General features: G+C 43.5%; 1 protein-coding gene across 1 annotated transcript in view; it reads right to left on the bottom strand.

The window, feature by feature from the left end:
• LOC104305110 (contactin-3) overlaps positions 1–22,185 on the bottom strand; it is a 134,252-nt gene extending 112,067 nt beyond the window's left edge. Inside the window, exon 1 of the mRNA XM_054180035.1 lies at positions 22,167–22,185. The gene's annotated coding sequence lies outside the window, so the exon portion shown is untranslated. The remainder of the gene's footprint in view (positions 1–22,166) is intronic.
• Positions 22,186–24,425: the final 2,240 nt, after the last annotated feature.

The raw sequence follows: 24,425 nt of genomic DNA, 5'->3' as shown, positions 1-24,425 counted from the left end.
ATTTTATTGGAAACATTACTCAGTGGTGATCCATGGAGGAGTCTGCGTGGGGAAGCCAACAGCAAAAGGCTCCTCTGGAGAATCTTCTGCTCCAAAGCTCAATGCGTCTTCAAACTGCCTCCAGCAATGGAGAAACTAAGCTTAACACTAGGCCATGCTTGGTGCACTACATGAGCAGTTGCCTGACAGGGAATAACTCTCAAACTACCTTACGTGGCTGTAGAGTGCAGAAAAACAGCACTGGGAGAATGCATCGTTGCAGCTCCAAGCTGAGAGCTCACCCTGCAAAGTTAAGGCGCAGCTCCATTTCCCCACATGCACCACAGCCACAGTTGTTTACAGCTTAGCAGCCAATGTGCAATGGGTGAGGACATTCATTGTCTCTGTTCAATTGTCCAAGAAAAAAATATAATACCCAAATATGATACTAAGAAGACAAAACAGCAAGAGTGCTTTCAGTATTGGTAAACAAAGGGGACAAAAAAAGGAGGGGGGAGAAGTGAAATAACATTTTATATACAGCCTTTACCAGCCTTTTCTTATTCTTTTGATCTATCTATAGCCTGGGAACAGCAGAGCCAAAGAGAAGTATTCACCAATTTTAGCAAGGGAACAGTTTCAGGAGATATGGCCACAGGTATCCTTAATCTATCTTGTCTGTGATTATCTCACTCAAAGTCACATGCAAGAAAATAATCCCCTGCAGCATAGAGCACTGATGTGAAAGGAAAGAAAAGCTCAAAGTCACAGCTGAATGGCTATAGCTGAACCCATTCCAGGAGGTTTCCACACCCCTCCCTTCTTGCTTGAGACCAAAGCAGCTTAATCTGCACTGATGCCTATGAAGTTTCACTTTAAAAAAAGTTATTCAGCCTGAGAGACTTTCCTCTCTTATGAGCAGAAATAAAATGCTCACATATCTTTATGCAAAGGTTTTTTAAAGCAGAAACTATGGGACACTGCCTGAAAAAAAAAACAATGAATCTTGCACTTCAGTCAAATTTCAAACTAGGAGCAGAATTATTAACCCCAAAGTGAGATTGTAACAGGGGGAAAAAAAACACAAAACCAAACAACACAAAACAAAAAACTAGAATGCAACACTTAAACTGAACAGGCAGAAAATACCCACTGGAGAATATGTTAAAGCCATTACAGATGTTCAGTTGATTAGTGTGGCTGATTAGCTTGTACAGGACAGTGCACTGTCAAACAATCTGATAATGTTATGGCTACTGTTAAGACCACAGAATATGGTATTTTTAAATTAGTTGTTTGAATAGAACACTTCCCTATTCCTCATTTACTCTGTCTTGCCCCACGCACCCCTGTAACCCTTCATCACGGCAGTAGGACTTTCAGCATCGGTCCAGATGCATCTGCTTTTTTAACTGACCACTGGAAGGAGAGTGCCCAGACTGCTATGATGGAAAGCAAAGGGAAGGAAAAAATACAATAAGCAAGGAAATACCAGCAGGTAATCCCAGCTCTGTATAATTTAGAGATTATTATTAGAGCATAGAATAGAATAAACCAGGCTGGAAGAGATCTTCAAGATCATCGTGTCCAACCTATCACCCAACACCACCTAATCAACTAAACCATGCAACCAAGCGCCCTATCAAGTCTCCTCCTGAACACCTCCAGTGATGGTGACTCCACCACCTCCCCGGGCAGCCCATTCCAATGGGCAATCACTCTCTCTGTGCAAAACTTCCTCCTAACCTCCAGCCTAAACCTCCCCTGGCGGAGCCTGAGCCTACGTCCTCTTGTCCTGGTACTGGCTGCCTGGGAGAAGAGACCAACATCCGTCTGTCTACAACCTCCCTTCAGGTAGTTGTAGACAGCAATAAGGTCACCCCTGAGTCTCCTCTTCTCCAGGCTAAGCAACCCCAGCTCCCTCAGCCTCTCCTCATAGGGCTTGTGTTCCAAGCCCCTCACCAATTTTGTTGCCCTTCTCTGGACACACTCCAGCAAGTCAACCTCCTTCCTAAACTGAGGGGCCCAGAACTGGACACAGTACTCGAGGTGTGGCCTAACCAGTGCAGTGTACAGGGGCAGAATGACCTCCCTGTTCCTGCTGGCCACACTGTTCCTGATGCAGGCCAGGATGCCATTGGCCCTCTTGGCTGCCTGGGCACACTGCAGGCTCATGTTCAGCCTACCATCAACCAGTACCCCCAGGTCCCTCTCTACCTGGCTGCTCTCCAGCCACTCTGACCCCAGCCTGTAGCTCTGCATGGGGTTGCTGTGGCCAATGTGCAGAACCTGGCACTTGGATGTGTTAAATCTCATGCCCTTGGACTCTGCCCATCTGTCCAGCCTGTCGAGGTCCCTCTGCAGAGCCTCTCTACCCTCCAGCAGATCAACTCCTGCCCCCAGCTTGGTGTCGTCCGCAAATTTACTGATGAGCATCATGTCACTTATGCTGAGACTTGGCTCTTGTCTGGACACAAGACCCATTAATATAAAAAAAGCAGACTACTACAGGTTAAATGTCAACTGAGTTCTCTTCCACCAATACTAAAAGAGGAATTTCAGGGTCTGATTCTAAAATTAATGCATGCAACCACAGCTGATCTGTAGCCAAAACAACACCTCTTTAATCCTTCCTGCATAACAAGGCCTCACTTTCAGGCTATTAAAAAAAAAAGCAGCAGCCTCACAAATTGCAGTGTATAAAATTACTTAGCAAGATCTCTTTAAATATCAGCACAAGGTTAGACGTGATACAGACTACATCAGCTTTGCTGGATAAGCTTGACAGCTTTGCTTTATGAAGAACCAAGCAGAACTGGGAGCAGAGAGCAATATTGAGATAACATTCAGGCACCATGAACCTAAGAATATCTAAAGTACTGGAAATAAAAGATAAATTAAAAAAATTAAATCAAGTTGTTGACATGGGAACTAAATTCAAATTAGGAAATCTCTGTCTGACAGACATTCAAAAGCCAGGGAAAGAAAAGAACAGGGGAAGGGATGCTAAGGGTTTTGTAAGCTATTCAGTACCATGCTAAGTGCCCTGGCAGGAAAACACACCTGCTGGAGAGCCACACAGAGAGAGCACATGGAGTTTACACCAGAGAAGGGGATACAAAAGCAACCCCCAATTTAATTATTTTTTCTAAGGTTGAGAAGATTTATTTCATCCTAATAACCTTGTTCTGAAACCATTCATGGAGCCAAAGGAAGTGTGAAATACAGCCTCACAAAACCTACACTTCCCAAATACCTCTTTACCTTTTCATCAGAGAAGGAAAAAAAAACCAAAACCACCAAAAACCAAACAACAACAACAAAAGCTTTTCTACAGTGACTAAGACTAAAGCAGCAACAAGGCCCAGACCCCAAAAGACGCTGTTTTTCTTCTGGATCTCCAAGGTTCACTTCACGTCGCAATGCACTTGGTGCTGCTCTCACTATTAATCGTGTACTGTGGGCCAAGAGAAAGCACTTGCAAAAATGACCTTAAACTAAATTCATAATTCTTTAAGAACCAATAAACCACTGAACCAGAAAGCTCAGCCCTTCTGCCACAGGCTACAAGCAGCCAAGCTGCTTTCCTCCCTTTAGCAAGATACACAACCACCTTTTATTTAAAGCACTGAGCGGAAACTGTTTGTGTAGTTTAACAACATATCTGTGTCTGCAGCCAGGAGGGGAAGCAGCAGCCAGAAGACAACAAAAAAATCCTTTATGAACAGCTACACTAGAGACATGTTACAGAACTTCAATCTGTCACTGAATTTGTATTTTCCTCTGCTGTAGTCAAAGCAGCAAAGGCTCCTCGAAAGGCCTTTTTCCTAATCCTGTGAGACCTAGGTGTGCATCCCTTAGCAATTTCCAAGGGTGCCTACAGAAAGAGGTCCTCTGGGTTACAATTTGCTGGAGTTACCCTCATCAAGAGAAACATTTTTCTATGAAAACCAGGTACATGTCTGTCTCAACACATATTAAATGGGTTCATAGATTCATAGAACAGTTTGGGTTGCAAAGGGCCTTAATGATCATCTAGTTCTAACCCCCACGCCATGGGCAGGGACGCCTTGCACTAGATCAGGTTGCTCAAGGCCTCATCCAATGTGGCTTTGAACACCTCTAGGGAGGGGGTATCCATGACCTCCCTGAGCAACCTGTTGCAGTGTCTCACCACCCTCACCGTGAGGAATTTCTTCCTAACATTCAGCTTAAATTCTTACTCTTCCTTACAGGGGGAAGTTAAGCTGAATATGAAATCATCATGATCCAAACTGTGACATATGGCATGAAAGACACTAATTGCTAAAAGTATTTGTAAGACCTTTGCACACTTAACTGCACAGGAGAAGGAAGGTGGAAATTATGCTGGAACACAGCATATAATCGACGGTAGACTGAACATGAGCCTGCAGTGTGCCCAGGCAGCTAAGAGGGCCAATGGCATCCCGGCCTGCATCAGGAACAGTGTGGCCAGCAGGAGCAGGGAGGTCATTCTGCCCCTGTACACTGCACTGGTTAGGCCGCACCTCGAGTACTGTGTCCAGTTCTGGGCCCCTCAGTTTAGGAAGGAGGTTGACTTGCTGGAACGAGTCCAGAGAAGAGCAACAAAGTTGGTGAGGGGTTTGGAACATAAGCCCTATGAGGAGAGGCTGAGGGAGCTGGGGTTGCTTAGCCTGGAGAAGAGGAGACTCAGGGGTGACCTTATTACTCTCTACAACTACCTGAAGGGAGGTTGTAGACAGACGGATGTTGGTCTCTTCTCCCAGGCAAGCAGTACCAGAACAAGAGGACACAGTCTCAGGCTGCGCCAGGGGAGATTCAGGCTGGATGTTAGAAAAAAGTTCTATACAGAAAGAGTGATTGCCCATTGGAATGGGCTGCCTGGGGAGGTGGTGGAGTCGCCATCACTGGAGGTTTTTAGGAGAAGACTTGACGGGGTACTTGGTGCTGTGGGTTAGTTGCTTGGGCGGTGTTGGATTGGTTGATGGGTTGGACGTGATGATCTTGAAGGTCTCTTCCAACCTGGTTTATTCTATGTATTCTATGTATATGACAACACCTGAAGAACACTTGCAGTGATAGGATGAGAGGGAATGGGTTGAAGCTGGAGAAGGGCAGATTTAGACTGGAGATTAGGAAGAAATTCTTTACAGTGAGAGTGGTGAAACACTGGAACATATTGCCCAGAGACATTGCAGATGCCCCCTCCCTGGAGGCGCTCAAGGACAGGTTGGATGAGCCCTTGAGCAACCTGGTCTTTAAGCGGTATCGTCAAAGCAAGAACACAAAAGTACAAACTCATCTATGAAAAATCTTGAGCAAGAGCATGTGAAGCTGTGCCCACAATGCTCGTGTTTAAGTCATGAAAAGTAATTTTATTTCTACAAAGGCTTTTGGAGTCTTTTTTGACTACAAGAGCATTAAATTCACCTGAACACACAATGAAGCCAGGAAGCAGGATTTTTTTTGAAGCCTCATGTTAAAAGCAGCTTTCAAGACTTCTTTCACATTCCTCTAATATTAATTGGATCTGCATATATTTGACATGGTGGAGAGAAAGAATACCATGATAGAACCATCATCAATTGATGATAAAGGCTTGCTGGGATTTTGCTTCTAGAAGTACCAGTTTCTTTTAGTTAAAAAAAGTCTATAAAATGTAAAACATATGCCAGTGAAACAAAGAAGGGTTGGATTCTTCCCCTCCCAAGGTCCTCCACACAATGCAGAGAAAAGTTGTGAATTTATCAGGATAATACATCACTCAGGAGGGTTTGCAGAGGAAGCAGGTGAATAACACAAATAACAAGTGTGCCCAGAATTATAGCTGCCTGTATCTGTAGAGTAAATAGGGACTGGAGCCAGCACCACAGGACACAGCTTGTAGCTGCCAGGGGGAGGAACCAGCTCCATGGAGCAGCAGCTGTAGAAACAGACCCCACCAGGCTCCTTCCACCTTCCTCCAGGTCACTGGGGTTGGCTGTTTACTGGGAACATCCATGTGTATAATGAATGTGACTTTGCATAACTGAGACTGATAGTCACCTTTTGCCATCACTTACTATGATGACAGGGTGTGTGTATGTGAACACCACCATTGTTTTCTGTTGCCAAAGCCAAACCTGACCTGGTTGGGGTCAAAAAGAAACATAGACACTACCAATTCTCTACCCCCTGATTCATGAGCATAACTTTGCATATTTCCTTCCATATAGCCATCACAGGTTAAATTTAACACATGTAAAGTGTAAATCTGTGTAGCATCACTGCAACATGGACATTTCACTTGTGTTCTCTACTGCAGTAGTGTTTGTGCATCTCAAATCACCTCTTTCCACTTGTGTCATTTAACTAATTCAAATCACTAGTTGATATTGCTTCCCAGGAAGCAGAGGAATAAATTAATCCAAGAATGATACGTTCATTACCACCTTAATTAGGCTTATTGGACAATTCACTGAGTCTTTCGGAAAAGAATATTAAAAAAAGGTAGATCTTTACAAATTTGGAGTTGGAGGAAATTGAAGTTAGGATTGCAGACAGTGAAGTGGCTGCAGTGCTTAGTCCCCCAACTAATGCACTAAGTTTTTTCTGAAAATATTGTGGAAATGCTGATTCTTCCCCCCTGCCACAGGGAACCAAAGGCTGGGAGAAGATTCCTTTTGTTATAGTACTGTAAAGGGTCAAAAAGATGAAGGGAGACTATTTTCTTCTGCTTAGTTTGCTAAGATACCTGCAGAGAAAACAAATATGATTTTCCCCTTCTGGATGATGCTGTATGGACCAACAACAGATTCCAAGTCTGGCTCTCTTCAAAGTGTTACCGTAGACTATTACATTCTAGAAGAGCAGCATTCTCCGACACAAAAGGCAAAGTACATCTTTGTTGTTAGTGATTTATATGTCTGGGGCTTACATGTCTGTTCCTACTGTAATGTAGAAAGCTCCAGGAAACACCTTCTACCAAAACACGGTGAGGTTCCCAGAAAGGCAGTGGATACCTCATGAGGAATTGGGGGCATCAAATGACCCAGGCAAGAACGCTGGCTACTCTGCATTAACCAATTGAGAGTTCAACACAGGCATGAGCAGTTAACGAGGCAGTTCATCAGAATTTGTAACATAAGGATATTAAGATGCTGGGGGAAGAGAAGACTATGTCAAAATAGCTCACAACAGCAGGAAGCACGAGGTGCTGAAGCTTTGCAACTTCCTTAAGCTGCTTAGCTTCAGATAAGGAGCTTACACAACTTTTAACTCTGGAGTACATTCAGCCAGTGCTATCAAAACAGTTTTAAAGTTAAGTTACACTTGGGACAGATACCTCTTGAGTACTGTGATTCTGCCCTCTTACCAATGGAAGATGCCACAGAACCAAGACAACCAAAGGCCCAATGTCATACTACTTTTCCTGGACATTTCCTTGCATGACATGGGGCATCTGCAAATTAACTCCAACTTGGGCAGTATGGGCAAGAGACTACTTCACAGTTTAAGTGGAGCCTGACAAAGCAGCAGTCATCTAGAAATACTTGTAGAAGTGAGCATTAATACTGCAGTAACTCTGGTCAAAAGATTTATGATTGGATTTTTTTGTCTGAAAGTAAACCAATGAACCCATAACAGTTTTAATCCCTATCCTGTTACAAGAATATTCTTGACAAGTTCAAAACCTGAAAAGTCTTACAACAATCTTGATTAAGGTGAATCAAAGCTTTACTCAGTTGATCAATGAACACAAGAGAACCACTATGCTCCTCATGAAAGCCTAAGGCGACATGGAAAACACTGAGAAAAGTCCATGATCCTCCCTTTTTGGACTCCAGCACCTTATGGAGGGGCAGCAAATGTCACCATCACCACTTCCAGGGGAAATATAACAGTGATATCAAACACCAGATGAAGGCACAGCCCACCACAGCAGATTCACAGAGGCCAGTTCTCAGGCTGTGCTTTTGAAGATTCACTTGATGAAGATACACTTATTTCAGATGCTTTGCAGAAGGGCTTTCTGATCTATATCTACCCAATGAAAACCTGGAACTCTCCAGTGTGCAAACTACAGTTACAAGGCATGGAAGAACTTACTACAAAACAAGATGCCAAGCAAAAGTAACAATTCTTTTGTTGTTCTCCAAAGGAAAAGAGCAAAGGAAACCCTACTTGTTCTCCATGTAACTGTGACAGAAGAATAGCATGATTAGACATAGGCTTAAAATGCAAACAGAAGAGGTCTTATCAAGGAGAAATTATGTTCAAGCAGACAATACCTCAGCTTTCACTACAACACTACAAACAGCTCTTCAGCAGAGCCACACAGATTTCCAGTTTCTTTAGCAATGCAATAGCAAAGATGAGAAATAGCCAACATGAGATTCCAAATCCAATAGTTGCAACAATTGTAGTAATAAATTGATAAACTCCAAAAAACTATAAACAGACTAAGCTAAATACACAAAAGGAAAACTACTGTGTATATGCAGCTACTCCAGTAATTGTATCTGAATCCACAAATCATTTGTCAGTCCTCTGCAAGGCTTCATTGCCTTTTCACTATACTTCCAACAGAATTTTTAGAACAGTAGGAGACAAGCAACAAGAGGAAAAGTGCTTTGTGAAAGAGCATACCCTCAAAAGTGAGGGAAGAATAGGAAAATAACTCCTGTTTACATTAATTTAGCTTCTTCTGGGACAAAAGCTAACTCTTGCTTAGTCAAGAGTAGAAAATAGACAAACAAATAAATGTCTAAGAATGGGAGAAGTGTTACACATGAGCAGCTGCTGCCCTTTATCTTGTCAAGAAGAAAAACACATTTAAGTACATGTCCATCACAGCTGGGTGATGATGGCAACAGAGCTTATCAGGGCTGCCTACAGCATCACTGAGTTCCATAGCTTCTGTTATGAGGATGATTGCAGGACTTGAAGGTCTCTTCTGTGAAGAAAGACTGAGAGACCCAGGGCTGTTCAGTCTGGAGAAGAGCAGGCTGAGAGGGGATGTCATCAATATCTATAAAGATCTGAGGGGTAGGTGTCAACATGAAAGTGTCAGGCTCCTTTTAGTGGTGCCAAGAGATAAGACAAGGAACAATGGGTACAAGCTAGAACATAGGAGGTTCCACCTCAACATGAAGATGGAAGAATTAAAAGAAAGAAAAATTTTCAGCATCAGTGTAGCCAACCACTTTCTGCCAGCTTTAACAGGCAACCTTTTGGTCAAGCAAACACCTACACATCTTCCATCTTTCTACATGAATGACGAGAGCTTTAGTTTACCACAACAGAACAGTCCTTCCTAGAGTGTAAAAAGTTTGTTGTATAAATAGAGGCTTTCCATACACCACTAATGACATGCACAGAAACCTAATGAGTATCTCGAACATCTCTGTTGAACCAATAAATCTCTATCTGGAGGGGGTGCATGTTGCTAAAACATAGGCTTGAACACTCAGATGTTAAAGACCACACGAAGAACACAAACCTTAGAAACTAGAGTTCTGGTTTCCTCATTAAAAGACTTCATCATTTAGAGTCAGGGAATGCTTTTTCAGCAGCAATGCTGATTTAGTCTGTATCCTCATCTACTCATTATTCTCTCCTTAGGTGATGCTGGTACATCCAATTGTCAGACCTGCGATGGCCAAAATCACAGAGTTGATGTAGGCTTAATTAAAGGGTTATTAAGGAGACGGGTGATTTGATCCCCTGTACATCACCCTCAACTCAAGGATTATAGCTCTGAAAAAGCTAAGTCACTTTGACATCTTTAAGTTTTCACTTGTTATCCCAAAAATCTTTCCTATCTAGAAGGGATTAAACAAATTTGTATTACCTCTATTCTTAGCCATATCTCCTTCCTTCCTGGCTGCTAAGTCAGTTTTATTTACCTTCCTTCTCTTCTCCAAGCTTTAGCTTTGCCTTTTTTTGTCCTGTAAGCCAATGACTACACATCAAGGAGACTTACAAACTTGTGTCTTGCACATCACTTGGAAGTGGCAAAAACTCCAGGACGCATGTAGTGATATTTATTTTCCATCACGACTCAGCCTCAACTAATTAATTCAGGAAGGTTTTACCTAAGACTCCAATTTCCACTCTAAACTTTCTCCCTCCCTTTTTAATATGGCTGCATCATCTGCAACCTCCTGACCTTGGCAGCTTGTCTCAGATTTTAATGGCAAAAGTAGTAAGAAAATTCCTGAAGATAAAGTGTGGTAGCTAGCAACTGATACATTAAAAATCCAGTATACCATATGGCTGATAAACATAAACCCTCTCCAAGTTGTTTTAGTTTGCCTGTTTTAAATCAGGTTACAGCACTGATAAAATGGACAAATCAATTCACTTATAATGAAGAATCAAACACTTCTCCATTTTAACCTTCTCAGATTTTATCAAAGAAAAAAAAGGGGGAAAGAAAAATCCCAGCAATTGGTTCAGCAGAGATGCTGAGCATCATGTTGTACCTCTCCCTCAGAGGAGGCCCAAGAGCTTCCCCTCACCCCCTTCCTCACCCGCCCCTAGGGAAAAGCAGACGTCCTGCTGGACAACTAGACATGTTGAGCCGGAGGACAAGAAGCTCTTGGGAAAGAAGGCACAAGAAAGTCAGCACTAAAATGAAGTGTTCCAGTAGTCTCTGTTCTACCTACAGATACCAACTCATAATGATCAGACTAATTAACACACCATTTCCACCTATGTTCCCCTGGGAGGCAAGATGAGTGACAAGTTGCAGGGAACTTCAGGACCACACCTTTCCTCACCTCTGCAAATCTCTCCATCTGAAGAGATGAAATAGCAATCCTAACAGCATTCCACAAAGTTTAAGAGCTATGTTCAAGTTACTTTAAAAGAAGGCTTACAAATTTAGTCAACACCATAGGACGTCTTAGTGCGTTTGAAGTCATCTGCCAGAAATTGCATTCCACAGACCACAAGACAGACATTCACTAAACACATCACCAACATTTCAGTAGTCACTGTTTAAAGGGATTCTATCTAGTTCTTCACATTTGTTTATTTGCATCATCCTCTCAGCACTCACTTCATTCATAGACACAGTGATGCAGATTTCTGTCCCATTTCCATTCACTGTTACTCACTTCCACTCCAGTAGATAGACTCAACTCAATATTCAGGATGACATTTTAAGGAATAGTGAGTACTACCCCAATCAAATCCCAAACTTAGACTAGCAAGCAGTCATCTTCTCCACTCAACACATCTACCTGAAGCACTGGACTGAGATACTTTGCAAGCTGTCTCCCTGAAGATCCCAAAATATCTGACTTAGCATCTTTGAATTTCTAGTGTTTTCCAAACAAAAAAAAAAGGACTGGGCACAAGAAAATGCAAGGGGACACAATCAAGCACATACATAATACTCTGCGTGAATTTTAGCTGAGCTTTCATAAAATTTAGCCTTTTGCCTATCAGTTAATCCACATATTAGTTATTAAAGCAAGTATTTGTGCTCATGAGTGAGAGAATAAACATGACAAAAGTGATTGACATATCAAGTTAGGACTTCATGGTTCGGACAGTTGATTCCCTTTCTTCTGCTGTAAGCTCAGCCACCTACTACTAACAGCCTTCACTGGGGTTTTCACTAAACATTCTGGAGGTATTGCTCAGCAGCATTTGCCATTGATTTAAATCACCACACAGGGTCCATTTCATAAGATCCAGACATAGGAAAGCATGTCTGGAAAAGATAATCTGATATTAATATTCATCTACCGGTTTGACCTGTGGTCTCGGGGAAGTGTCACCTCCCTGTATCTTGTGGCTTCAGCTTCATTGGAAGGACAGTGACCCGAACCACTTAGAAACCCTGAATAAATCATACCCCTTACTCTCTTCAAGCCATTATGCTAACAGATGGACTCATTTCACATATTTACATGCACCCTCCTACAAATGAGGAGAGAAAAGTTCCAAGCCTCATTCTTTCCACCTAGACTATCCAAAGCACATACTCATCTTCATACCTTCATCTGCACAGTTAAAAACCCACACTTGATATATATATAGTCACTACAAGGATAAACTAGGACAGATGGAAAGGAAAGTGCTGGAGCCAGCATCAGTGTGTAACAAATGCCAGTTCATGTACAAGAACATTAGGAATTTTCCTAAAAAGCCAGATGCAGACCTGAATGGCCCAGAAGCCAGTGGCAATGCTCAAAACTAAGGCTTACTTACTGGGTCACTGTCAAAAGTGGCAAGGCTACTCTGGCTGGAACTTCAATCAATCAATGTTTAAATATATCCCCCTGTGAAGTAGCACAAATATTTTCAATTGCCTTTTAATAACTCTAGGGCAATATATTCTTAAATCCCAAGGTTAAAAAGGAAACAATTGATGTCATTAAGGAGTTCCTTGGTATGGGCCAATGAAGTGAAACTTAAATTCAGTACAGATCAACACGATGGAAAAACTGTTAGTGCTTCACAAGTTCACATTTCAAGGGCAATTATTAATAATAATGTGCCCTTGTAACTCAAAATGGGAAGAGCAGCCTACCAATTTTTCAGGCATATACTCCATTGTCCAAAAATAAATAATAATTAAAACCACAACAGAAAACCCCCTCATCATAAAAATTAAAAGGCTGACGGCAGACCAGAGTCAGCTCTGCTCCTTCCCTCCAGTCTCAGTTCCACACAAGCAGATTCAAGTACACAGCTTGAAACAGGGCATCCCACCACCAGGCTGGGCTGGCAGCAGGCTCTTTTTACATCATTTTGGATGTTCAGGGCAGTTGAAAGGCTGTGATGAAGTACAACCTTCAATGGAACAGCCTCCCTCTGTGACCATGCCCTTGATTCACCCTTCTCACCAGCCATGGTTGGCAGCAAGAGAAGATAAAAAGAGCACCAGCTGTTCCTTCTAACAAACTTCTGGTTTCTCTACAACTATCGCCTCCTTGAGTATTCAAAGTGACCAAAATTTACAGATGAGATGGAGAAGAGTGGATGGAAGGACTTAACAGCCAAAGAATTAGTGGAACAAAGCCCTGTTCCACCACCTCAATAAATGCTAACTGTTAATACAGAGCTGACCTCTCTAATGAGGCTGGTTTAAGCCAGCCCTATTTTTTGCTAGGTAAGCAACAACAGAAAACTGCACAGTGGGATTTAATTGCTTTATAGCAAAAGAAAAAGACTGCTGCTACAACCCTGAGACCCTGCCCCACCCATAGAAGTAACATTCCCTCCTGGCATCACTGCTAAGCATCTACTACAGGGCTCAAACTACACCAGAGCCCAAATTAAATCCTCCTCACCAGCTAACTGTAAGCTTCCAATTGGAAACATATCGTCAAGGAGACAGCTACTGCCAACAGGAGTTAGGGAAGATCCTGTTAACAGCTCTCTCCTATAACTGGGGAAGTGCCAGGGACAAAAAAATAATTACAAAAATCCCACCTTCAAACCTAGAGTACTTGAATAATATGCAATACCTACCTATATAATCATTAACCTACCCATTCCATTCAATTTAGAATCCTGCTGCTTTAAAATTGTATATAGATTGCAGCAATTAGTTAGAATTATTAATAAACACCCTCTGGTCTCTCTTATGGCAATGGAGAACATAATTTCCCACAGCACAATATTTAACTGCAGACAGAGAACTCAACAAAATAACCTAGAAGTTAGATATATATTCCCCTAACTCCTCTGAAGGACTGAGGCAGTGTTCACCACTATTTCCCACAGCATTTGGATGCTCAGATTTGAAATACTAAAAAGGTAAGGACATAAAGGTTCTTCTACCAGTGTTAATAAAGGCAAGGACTCAAAGTACATCAACACATGTGGTAGAGTACATGCTAGCAGCTCTTCATCACTGTGCCAGGTTTCTTCAGAGCATTTAAGAAGTGCAACAAACATTTTACTGTTATTAATCGCCCAGCACATGTTCCCAGAGCACTACACTTCAGTGGGAAGGAGGCACTGGGGGTCAAGCACTGACCTAGCAGAAATGCTATCAACCTATATTCTGCTTTATAACTTACTCTGGTAAAACATAAATGACAAAGAAAAGGCTGTATATGTACAACCTACATCACACTTGACTGAGATGTTAAATCACCCAGGATGCTGAAGAAAGCTTTCCTCCCACTCACCACCTCAGCTTTGTGCACACAACAACCTGCACTACACTTAGAGCAGCAAGCACCAAAAAAGTTACTGTTCAAATAAAAAGCCATCACAGTAAATGCTGACATTTTAGCCACGAGTTTGGCATGCAAAAACTGCATGTGACCCTGCACCTGTATGTCCCACCACTATGGAGAACAGATTTACCGTCCAGCACGCACAAGATCCAGACCACCAGGGGTTACTACCTGCTTCAGTATGTAAGTGGCACAGACCCACAGATTGCACTGGGTTGGAAAAGACCCTCAAAGGCTATCTTATCCAACCCTGCCTCCTGCAGTCAGCAGGGACACTTCCAACTAGATCAGGCTGCCCAGGGACACATCAAGTTTGATATCTCCAGGGGTGGGCCTCAAGTACATCCCTGGACAACCTGTTCCAGTATTTAACCACTCATTGTGAAGAGCTTCCTCCTCATGTCCAACCTAAACCTACCTGCTCCACTTTAAAACGCTGATGCTCATCCCCACCTCCCACCCTGCCCCCAGTAAGTGGCTGGGTGGTAGCAAAGACAGACCCTGTTTTCATGGGCTTAGAGATAGACTATCCTCAACCAGCAGGACAGGCATCCACACAACTGTAATAAGCCTTAACAGCTCAAGAAGAAGTCAAAATATTTGGGTACATTCAGGAAAAGTAAATGATGGATTCTGCATGAATCATACCAGTTCAAGTTCCCAAATTCTCCATGTGAAATATCTCCACAATAACATGCCATTAAAACAGTATTTTTCATCTCACACATTTGCACTGGGAACGCCAAGAGACACCGACTTCAACAAATGGAGCATCTTCAAATGCAGAGATGTATGATTCTTCTGTAAATGAACTGTGAAAATCAGTATGCTTGCAAGCTAAACAAAATTTATCATTTACTGACCTGCTCTGGATTGAATTAGACAGGATTGCTCCTTATGTAGTCAAGTAGTGCAATATGCTAAAAAATGATTGTCTTGACCTCAGTACAAGCAACAGGGATGCTGGCCACACTTTACATTGAGCCAGATTGTGAAAAACCAGTTCATTTTCCCTACCAATTTACTCCCAAGAGAGGTTTACAGCCACAAAACAGCTGTAATTTATTATATTTTAAATTTCATAAAAGACCTAAGTATGTTGAACAATAATCCTCTTCAGAATTGTCAAGGCCTATTGAACTGAAACACACTCCCCAACCATGAACCCAGCACTGTGATTTCAGCAGTGCTGGAGAAGTGATGGTATTTTTTTTTCCCTTTAAAGTGAGTCAGTAAACAAAACATGGAAATAGAGAGAAGAGCATTTTTAAAAACAATTAGTGCCAGGTTGGGCCATTACTGCTTGGATTAAAATGCAGTAATCTGAATTTAACCATTGATTTTCAATTCAGTTCAAGCTACTGTCTTAAGACTACAGTAAAACACAGACCTTTGCAGCTGTCCTTTACTATTGAACATACAAGTGTGTCTTTCCCCAGTTATCATAGAATGGTCTGGGTTGGAAGGGACTACCAAAGGTCACCTAGTCCAACTCCCTCTGCAGTCAGCAGGGGCATCTTCAACTAGACCAGGTTGCTCAGAGCTCTGTCAAGCCTCTCCTTGGATACTCCAGGGATGGGGCCTCAACTACACCCTGAAAAACCTGTTCCAGTGCTCCACTACTCTCATGATGAAGAAGCTGTTCCTAACATCCAATCTAAATCTACTCTTCTCTAGTCTGAAGCCATTGCTCCTCATCCTATTACTACAGGCCTTTGTAAGTGTTCGTGGCCAGGTTGGATGGGGCCTTAAGCAGTCTAGCCCATGGCAAGGAGGTTGGAACTAGATCATCTTTAAGGTCCCTCCCAGCCCAAACCAGTCTATGAATCCATGAAATAACATACTAAATAGATCTATAGTAAGAGATACGAAGCCTGTCCCTACTCAGCGCCTGTGGTGCTTCTTGTGTGGTATTCACCACAGCTCACTTGAGCAGAGGAGGTCTTGATTTCACAGCTTCCCTGGCATGGCACTACACAAGCATGGTAAAAAACCTGCTTTATTTAGTCCTCTTAATTTACAACATGGTGTGGAGGGCTGATTTTTAACAGCTGAATCAGTTTAATCATCATGGATTTTTGCTGCAAACAAATCAGAAAAGCAGAGACACCTGCCACCACCAGAAACACACCTGGGTGGAGGTTCAGCACAGGTGTCCTGCATCATCTGCAGCTCTTGGAATTGTAACCTCCTAGGCAACACAAGGCTCTCCAGGATGACAAAGAGGTTGGTGGCACCATCCTGTAAGTCAGACTTCACTTGCACAGAGTCTTTGTGAGCTCCTCCATGCTCACACTTACTAACCCCTTGTCATCATAACATGTATTTCTCCCCTCAAACTGCTGGTCAGAAAACTAACAGTACTACAGAGACCCTTCAGCCTGTGATCTGCACATCACAGCCAAAAGAAATAAGCCTTGAAATAAAAGCAGCTTCCACTCATCCCTGCACTGTTGTTCCATCAAACTCTGTCTATATCCATCTAGTCACATAAGTATTGCATAGCAAGTGAGCCTGTGTTGAGAGACTGGTTTGGGGTTAGTTTTTGGGAGGTGGTGGGATGGTTTCTGCATGATTTTTGTTTCCTTTTTCCCCCCATTTTGTTATTGATGGTGGTAGTTTGTCAGAGTTGTTTGGGTTTTGTTTGGTTTTGGTGGTGATGGTTAGGCATGGGGTTTTTCCTTCAGTGTTTGGGTTCAGCTACAAGACTAGAAATAAAGCAGCTAGCAGCTCAGGAAAAACAACAACAAAAAGGACATTTCAGTGAAGTGTTAAATTTCAAGAGCATGCTCTTCATAACCATAAATGTCAGCCTGCCCATCTGGAATTAGTCTCTTTGACAACAACTTGCTTATTTCCAGTATTTAAAGAGAAAAAAAAAAGTACCTCAGAGCAAAGCAGTTAGAAGAAATACTTCACTGAGTTTGGTGCACTGGCGTGTGAGTGAGCAATGTAACTCTCTCACGGAAAAACCCTGAGGTTTACTCTTGTTCATTCCAGCACCCAATAACTGACTGATCAATAAGAACCTCCCAGACAACTCTGGTTATTTCTGGGTTTCTCTTCCTATTATCCAAACCACTTGCTCAAAAGCCTTTTACAACCCATATTGCCATGGCTCATTTTCTGGGGGTTCACCACATCAGAAGCCCTGCAGCACACAATTCAAATGCTTCATGACTTACAGCCAAATGCTGCAAAAAGAGAAGTTTTCTCCAGTGTGCCATCAGGCTTCAGAAAACACTAAAATCCAAGGCCTGGTTTCACAGGTTGTCCATTCTCACTAGGCAGGTTTAGCCCAAAGAGCATGAGTAGGGTGCAGACGTTGATTGTTCAGGGCTGAGCACAACTTCAGTAGCTCTGGTTGCTGTTTTGCTCAACTGGAAATGCAGCAACTTTACCAGTTAATTATTCTTTATATTGATTAAACATATTTTTTTTTTTCCCCAAGAGAAAAATCTTTCTAAATTATAATTTGAGCTAAAACCCCACATCAGCTATGCAAGATTGAATTGCCATCCATTTTAAGGAATTGTATTATACTTTATTACATTTAAAAGAGAAACCTAAAGAGTTTCTTCACGTTCTTTCACCTAAAGCCAGTGCTGTAAATATTATGAGCTATAGTTCAATTGATCTTTTCTCAGACCAGAATTCAATATGCTTATTTTAGCTTGACACAAAACCCATCAACCATCTACATTATTTCACCTGCTGCCCACCAACTTTGCACCTTAAACAAGTTCAAGACTGAGAATCCAAGATTTAACTCCTGCCACTTCACTCTGTCAGCTTCTTGTTTCTTTGTATTGGACAACACACTAAAAACCCCACAAATCCCATGTACAGTAAATTTCATGAAGCAAATTTAATAGTGAAACCTTCTTATTTTTTCCCCCTCTCCCATTTTTTTTTGTTATCCTAACAGTACCCTTCTGGATACAATTTCTTTTTAAAGGCCATCAACTTTGATTTGTTTTTCATCTGTCTCAATGGACACTAGAACAATGTGGCCTTTTGAGCACTGAATCAATACCTGTAAAAAGGAAAGCACTCGAATTTTGCAGACCTGCAGCCTTTGACTAATCCTTTCCCATGTTAAGGTAAGTTACAAGGTATCACTGAAGATTCTTTATTTTTTTCCTCTAATGTATTCTCCTACACCACATGCTAAAAAAAAAAAAAGAGGTGGATATTCAAGCCTACATTGAGAAGCTAGGGCTATGACTAACTAGCTTCACTAAATCAAAGGTGGGGATGTTGGCATAAGAAAAGACTACAGCTCTAGCACCTCTATGCTTCTGCATTTTAATTGTTTTAAGTTAGGATAATCACTGGATGATCTTTCTTTGGTTTGGCTGAAAGAAGCTGCTTCTGAGCCAAACTTAAGCTGTAGAGGTGCAAAACAACAGCAAAAGGAGTCCATGGAAGGGCTTAACTATCACTGCAGATATGTTTTGCTAAGGCTAGGAGCAACAGCAACCATCTCAGAGCATGAGTATCAAGGCAAGTCTCCATTTTGCGTCAGTTTCTGTGGCACATTCAGTTTTAAAGATTCAAAACAATAAATGCCCAAAGTTCTTTCAATAAAAACTGATTTCAAAGCATCATTTAATTTGTCTTTACATCATCCATGCACAACATAAACCTAAGCAGGACATGCACCACAGAAGTCCCTCAAGCAACTCATTTCCCACCACTTGTAACTAATGGCATCCAACTTCAATGTGTCTGTGCATCTCTGGAGAATATACTCTATCATCTACTGGCTTCCAAATATGAACTAGAAGGTTACATACTTGGAATCAGAACAAGACAGACCTAAATGCCAAATTCAGCACCAAGGACAGCTTCTAATCCACACACGAAGTAACTTGACATCTGAACAGACCTCCCATTTTCTAGTGAATAAAGCCCCATCTTGCAATTATTCCTCAAACCATCCACAGTCATCGTTAGGCTCTGGAGAGACATTCACCAGCCATGATCATGCCTCATCAGTAACTTCTTCCTTTTCTCTGTAGGCAAGCAGGAGCATCACACCCCACCCCACCATTCCCTTAATTGTATCAAAGGTGTACAAATACCTTGCTTGCAGATTGTAATTAATCTGTGTCTTTTAATACCAAAGCAGACCCTGATAACCACTTGCATTCATATAAACCCCGCAGCTTACATCTCTTGCAAGACTATCTCTTCCAGGATAAAATCTAAAAGGATTGAAATGATTTGCAGAATACCACAAGAACATAAAAGGTGCAGCACAAAATGAAAACCAGTGAATCTTGCTCAAAGGAAATCCCCCAAAACCATCCCCCTTGCACGATTAGTTGGAAGTGTTTATTTGCAGAGGGAAACTCCAATAGAAACATTGCAGAAAAGCAACATGAGAATATGGCATCCCTGTGTAGCTACAGTGGCTTGCTCTTGAGGAATGCCAAGAAGCTGTTTTGGCAGGTTTATAACTCTCACATCCATTATTTCCCAAGTCCAGAGATTTGCAAAGTGTGCAGACAAGAGGATAGACACATGGATTTCAGTGCAAGACTCTAAGGTCACCAGCATGGGAACTGAATGACTGCCGGAGCTATGGGAGTTACATGCAGGGCCAGAGCTTGCCACCACTTTCCAGCAGCTCTGAACCCCACAGGCTTTCTTCAGGAGTCTACCTACAATTCCTTCCCTTAACATAAAAGGTACCAAGACGCAGATTAATTAGGCAAGCCCCTACCTGATGTTTCATTCATTACACAAGCATCCTCACAAACAGCATCGCCAGAAATCCTGTAGCAAATGCCAGTGCCAACTTGCTGATCCTCTGCTCTGACAACACAGACCAGAGCAGCACCTCCTCCTGCTTTACACACACAAGAAACCACCAATGCTTGCTGCTCAAAGCCTATAGCTCATTCTCAGTGCAAGGCAACACTTAAGAGGAACACAAAGTATATAATGCCTGTAAGAGCCCTGAACAGCGACAGAGGTGCCTGTGTAGCAGGCTACAGAGTTCACAGCATGGGGGGGAAAAAACGTGGGGCATCAACGTGCCTTTAAATTGCAGCCCCAACATCGAGTTGGCAGCATGTTTAGTAAGAATGATACACTTCCACTACACCATTTTCCTCCAATGCTCTCACAAATTCACTTGCCAGATAAATCTGGGAAGTCTCTTGCATAATAAATAACTTTCTGGAATAATTTCACACAGAGTAGCAGAACACTTTCAATACTTCGAACTTCGCTCAGCATTTCCACCATTTGTTCATAACTTCCCATATACATTAAAAAATTATATCACTGAACAAACCTGGCATGCAGCTTAAGCCATAGCTCAAGTTTCTCTTGCAAAATACCACAGTCAATAGTTTGGAGACTTTGCTGATCCTTCGTAAAGTCTTGATTTCTTTGTTTCTGTGTCTGCATTCATCATATAAACACCGGTATTATTTCCCCCTGTGTAAAGCAAGCACTCTGAGGACAGCCCAAAATCAGTATGCTAGTGATTTTGTGTGTGTCAATGTCATCAGTAAGGTAATCATGACTAACCAGCTAACACCCAAGGCTACTGCTGGATCATTTCACATCAGAAATGCACTGATCTCTCTCCAACACAAAATGGTGCTTGGATTTAGGTTAATCACAGCCAGGCATCACACTTAATTGGTAACCTTGAGTTACACTGAGGACAGCAGCAGCTCACACCCAGCTAGGTATGAATCATCAATAAAAATCAAAAAGTTCCAGAAGAGAAAGCAAATCACTGGTTACAGGATGAACACCAGAGCAGGCAAAACCTGCAGAGAGGCTGTTGCAGAGAGCTACAGAGGGAGAGGAGAGGCTTTTGCTGCGCTGAGCCACTACACCCAGAGAGATGCCACTGAAACTTCACCTCTATCTCAATCTTCTCCACCAGGTCTGATGGGAAAGTTCTGGGTTTGTCAGAATTCAGCGGTGACTGAACGGTCCCCAAATGCCTCACAGAAAGGGCACAATGATTATGCAAGGGAAGAAAAAGAAAAAGCTCTTCAAAAAGCCTTCACTGGAGGGCTGTGGGGTTTGAGTTGGTTTTTTAGCGTTCCCACTGACATCAGAGAGGAAAAGCTCATAGACTCACGCTCAGAAATTGAGACAATTATTACTACTTAATTAAAATCAAAGCCAGCGAAGCACAGCTTAAGAACTCGAGTAACTCCAGACTCACTGAAACCAATTTTCTGGAGGGGAAAAAAAAAAAAATAAAAAGGCAAAGCCCACTCCTATTTTCGGTAGTTTCTAGAGCCCAGCGCAGCCTCTCGGGTCAGGCCGAGCAGACGGACCCCAGCAGCGCCCAGCCCCGCAGCCCTCGCGCGCTTCCAACCCCTCGGAAAGCGGCTGGGGACCCAAAGCGCGTTTCGTGGAGCGTTTGCAGCCGAGCTGGAGATGCTTCGGGAGAGGGAAAAGCTTCACAGCTGCTCCCGGTCGCGCGGGCAGCGAGCAAAGGTGCTTTCGCTAATGCAATTAGAGGCAATCTATCAGGCGAACAGCAGCTGTGGGTTCGCACCGGTGCTGCAGGAGCACGTACCCCGTGCCCGTGATGCTTATTAACGCTCCGTGCTGGACTGTTCGGCGAGCTGCACCCCAAACCCCGCTATCTCCCCCAAACCTGGCGGGGACCCCTCCCGTAGCATTTCAAGCACCCCGAGGCTGCTGCCGGCTTCGACCCAGCCGGGGCCGTTCTCCCCGCGCTTACCGCCGCCAGTGCCCGGACTGCAGCCCCGCTCTCCCAGCAACTTGGGCGCCCACGGGACAGGCCCAGGCACAGAACTGGGCACGGTTCTTCCCTCCATGCCGCGGGGCGCAGCAACCCCAACAGTGGCAGCGCTGAGGGCAGCCGGACACCTCGGCCGCCACCCCGAAGTAAGACCAACTTTGTTCCCCGAAAGTTGCCCACCTCAAAGCAAGCCGCTCCCCGTCGAAGGCGCAGCCGCTCACCTGAACCCTTTCAGCAGAGCCACCCACCGTAATCCTGCAGCTCCCGCGGCGCCCGGCGCCTCTTCTGAAGCGGCGAGCGCCGCGCTTCAGGCGGCGAGGCGGGGCGGGGCGGGCACGGGCTGGCTCCCGCCCACACGCTCCCCCGCCGCCCAGGGGCCGAGCCGGGCCGGCCCAGCCGAGCATTGCCGAGCCCGGCTGAGCTCTGCCGAGCCCAGCCGCGGTGCGGCGACGGGCTGGACCCCGTCCGGCGAATGAGGGCAGGGAGCGGAGAGGCGAGGCAGCGGCGGTTTCCCGGAGCGGCCGGGGAAGCTTGGCTTACCCGGCATGGCGTGAGCGAGCCCGGCGGGGTAAATGCGCTCCCGCCGCGAGGGAGTGCTATCTGGGGCTGCCCTCTCCCGCGAGGCTGAGCGAGCTTGGTGTCTGTGGAGAAAGTTAACGCGTAAGAGCTTAGATAAAAACTCCATCTAATTTCTGGGCTGGAAGCCCAGGGAAAGAATCAGGTTCACGTAGGTCTCTGTGCAGGAGCCGGATGGAGATTTTATTGAATCTGGCTCCAGCTGATCGCAGTATTATAGCTGTGTTGCTGTAATTAAGGCTGAGCTGAATTCCTATAAGCCCTTTTCTTTAGCAGGTTCTATAACAAATAGCAATAAGTTTCCTGAAACCTCTATTATGTTTCAGGATCCCAAAGCACAGCAAAGCATGCATTAGAATAAAGTGCACATTAGCCTACTCTGCCTTGCTGGAACTCATGAATTGAACACCAAGGAGGGATTTGGAGCCACAGGGAAGCTGTTGATGCCAGAGAAGGGAAAAACTTGGTGACTATCCTCTGCTGCCCAGAGGGCTCTTGGACACGGGTGGTGATGCATTGCTCTCTGGGCATAGGGAGGAAGGACAAGAAGAAAACGGTTTGCTTCTCCAACGAGTAAGATATAAATTGCTGCCACCTCTGCTTCCCTTTCTTTCTGTTTTTTGTGGTGAATTATTGAAATGTGATGGCTGGGAAGTGGTGGCATCTCCTTTGGGACTAGTAGAAACTCAGCGCAGCATCTGTTGACCTGGGTTTAGCACAGGAGCCCTGACCCAAAGAGGCATCTTCACTTCTTTACACATGTGCAAGTCTATAATTAAGGAATGTCCAGCACTGAAACATAGTCACTTCTGTAATGAAATGTGGCAGCAGTGTGAGGAAGCTATGTCAAAAAATGAATTACCTCAGAAAAACAAGATGCATTTTTAATTGGCAGAGTGTGATCACAGAGGACTCATAAAGCTGATAGAATAACTGTGATTTAACGAGTTACCATTCCTGAGCTGAGCACTGAGATTCACACTAGTATGGTTCAACTCAGCTTTGGCGAAGAGCAGGAGCGTGCACTCAGCCTGGTATTGTAGCTCAGATGATGTATTACAGTTATGGTAAATCCATCACATTGCCAAAACTCCACTTTGGGCTTTTACTTTAGAATCATAGAATCAACCAGGTTGGAAAAGACCTCAGAGATCATCAGGTCCAACCTACTACCTAATACCTAACCCCTCATGACAACTAAACCATGGCTTCAAGTGTCACGTCCAGTCCTTTTTTGAACACCTTCAGGGTTGGAAGAAGATGGTATTAGCTTATTGCTATTATTTCACAAAGTGTTATGATAGGACTTGAATCAAGCCTTAGTTTTACAGCAAACTCTAGCACAGGTTGGAGCATGGTGGCTGTGGACACCTCTCTGGGACACTGTCTGAGCACAGACCCAGGAGCAAAGTCCAAAATGCAGATGTGGCTTCCTCAGAGGGCTGCTGTTCACGTATTCACTATACCCGATTCACTTGGGCTTATGAGAGCTGACAAGGTCAGGCACCTATGGCATAGTTCTCCACTTGGAAATATTAGCTTTAGCTGTGCAAGACCAGCATGAGAAGGAGAGCCTGTATTTTTATGCTTGGCTGACCACAGGAGCTGTTAGAATTTTGAAAATGCACTCTGCAGTTTGCCTTCCCTGGTGTCCTTTGTCACCTCCAACCCAGCCCCACAATTTGACTGCTTTGGCCAACTAATATATTGGGTTTTTTCTTTCAGTTCAGTTAAGTTAAGGACTTTCAATTCCTATCATAGGTATCAAGTTGCACAGAGAAAAAGATGCTTTGTTAAAAAAACTTTCTCGGAGAGGCACTTTATGAGATTGTGAGGTCGAAAAGATGACTCTAATCTTTGAGATGACAAGTAAAAAGGGACATAAAGCACTCTCCCTCACTGATTTTATAGCAAACCAGGCATGTAGAAAT

This window comes from Dryobates pubescens, chromosome 1 (genome assembly GCF_014839835.1).
Source record: "Dryobates pubescens isolate bDryPub1 chromosome 1, bDryPub1.pri, whole genome shotgun sequence".
NCBI lineage: Eukaryota > Metazoa > Chordata > Aves > Piciformes > Picidae > Dryobates > Dryobates pubescens.
Note: the sequence above shows the minus strand (reverse complement) of the source record. Positions and strands in the feature narration are given on the sequence as shown.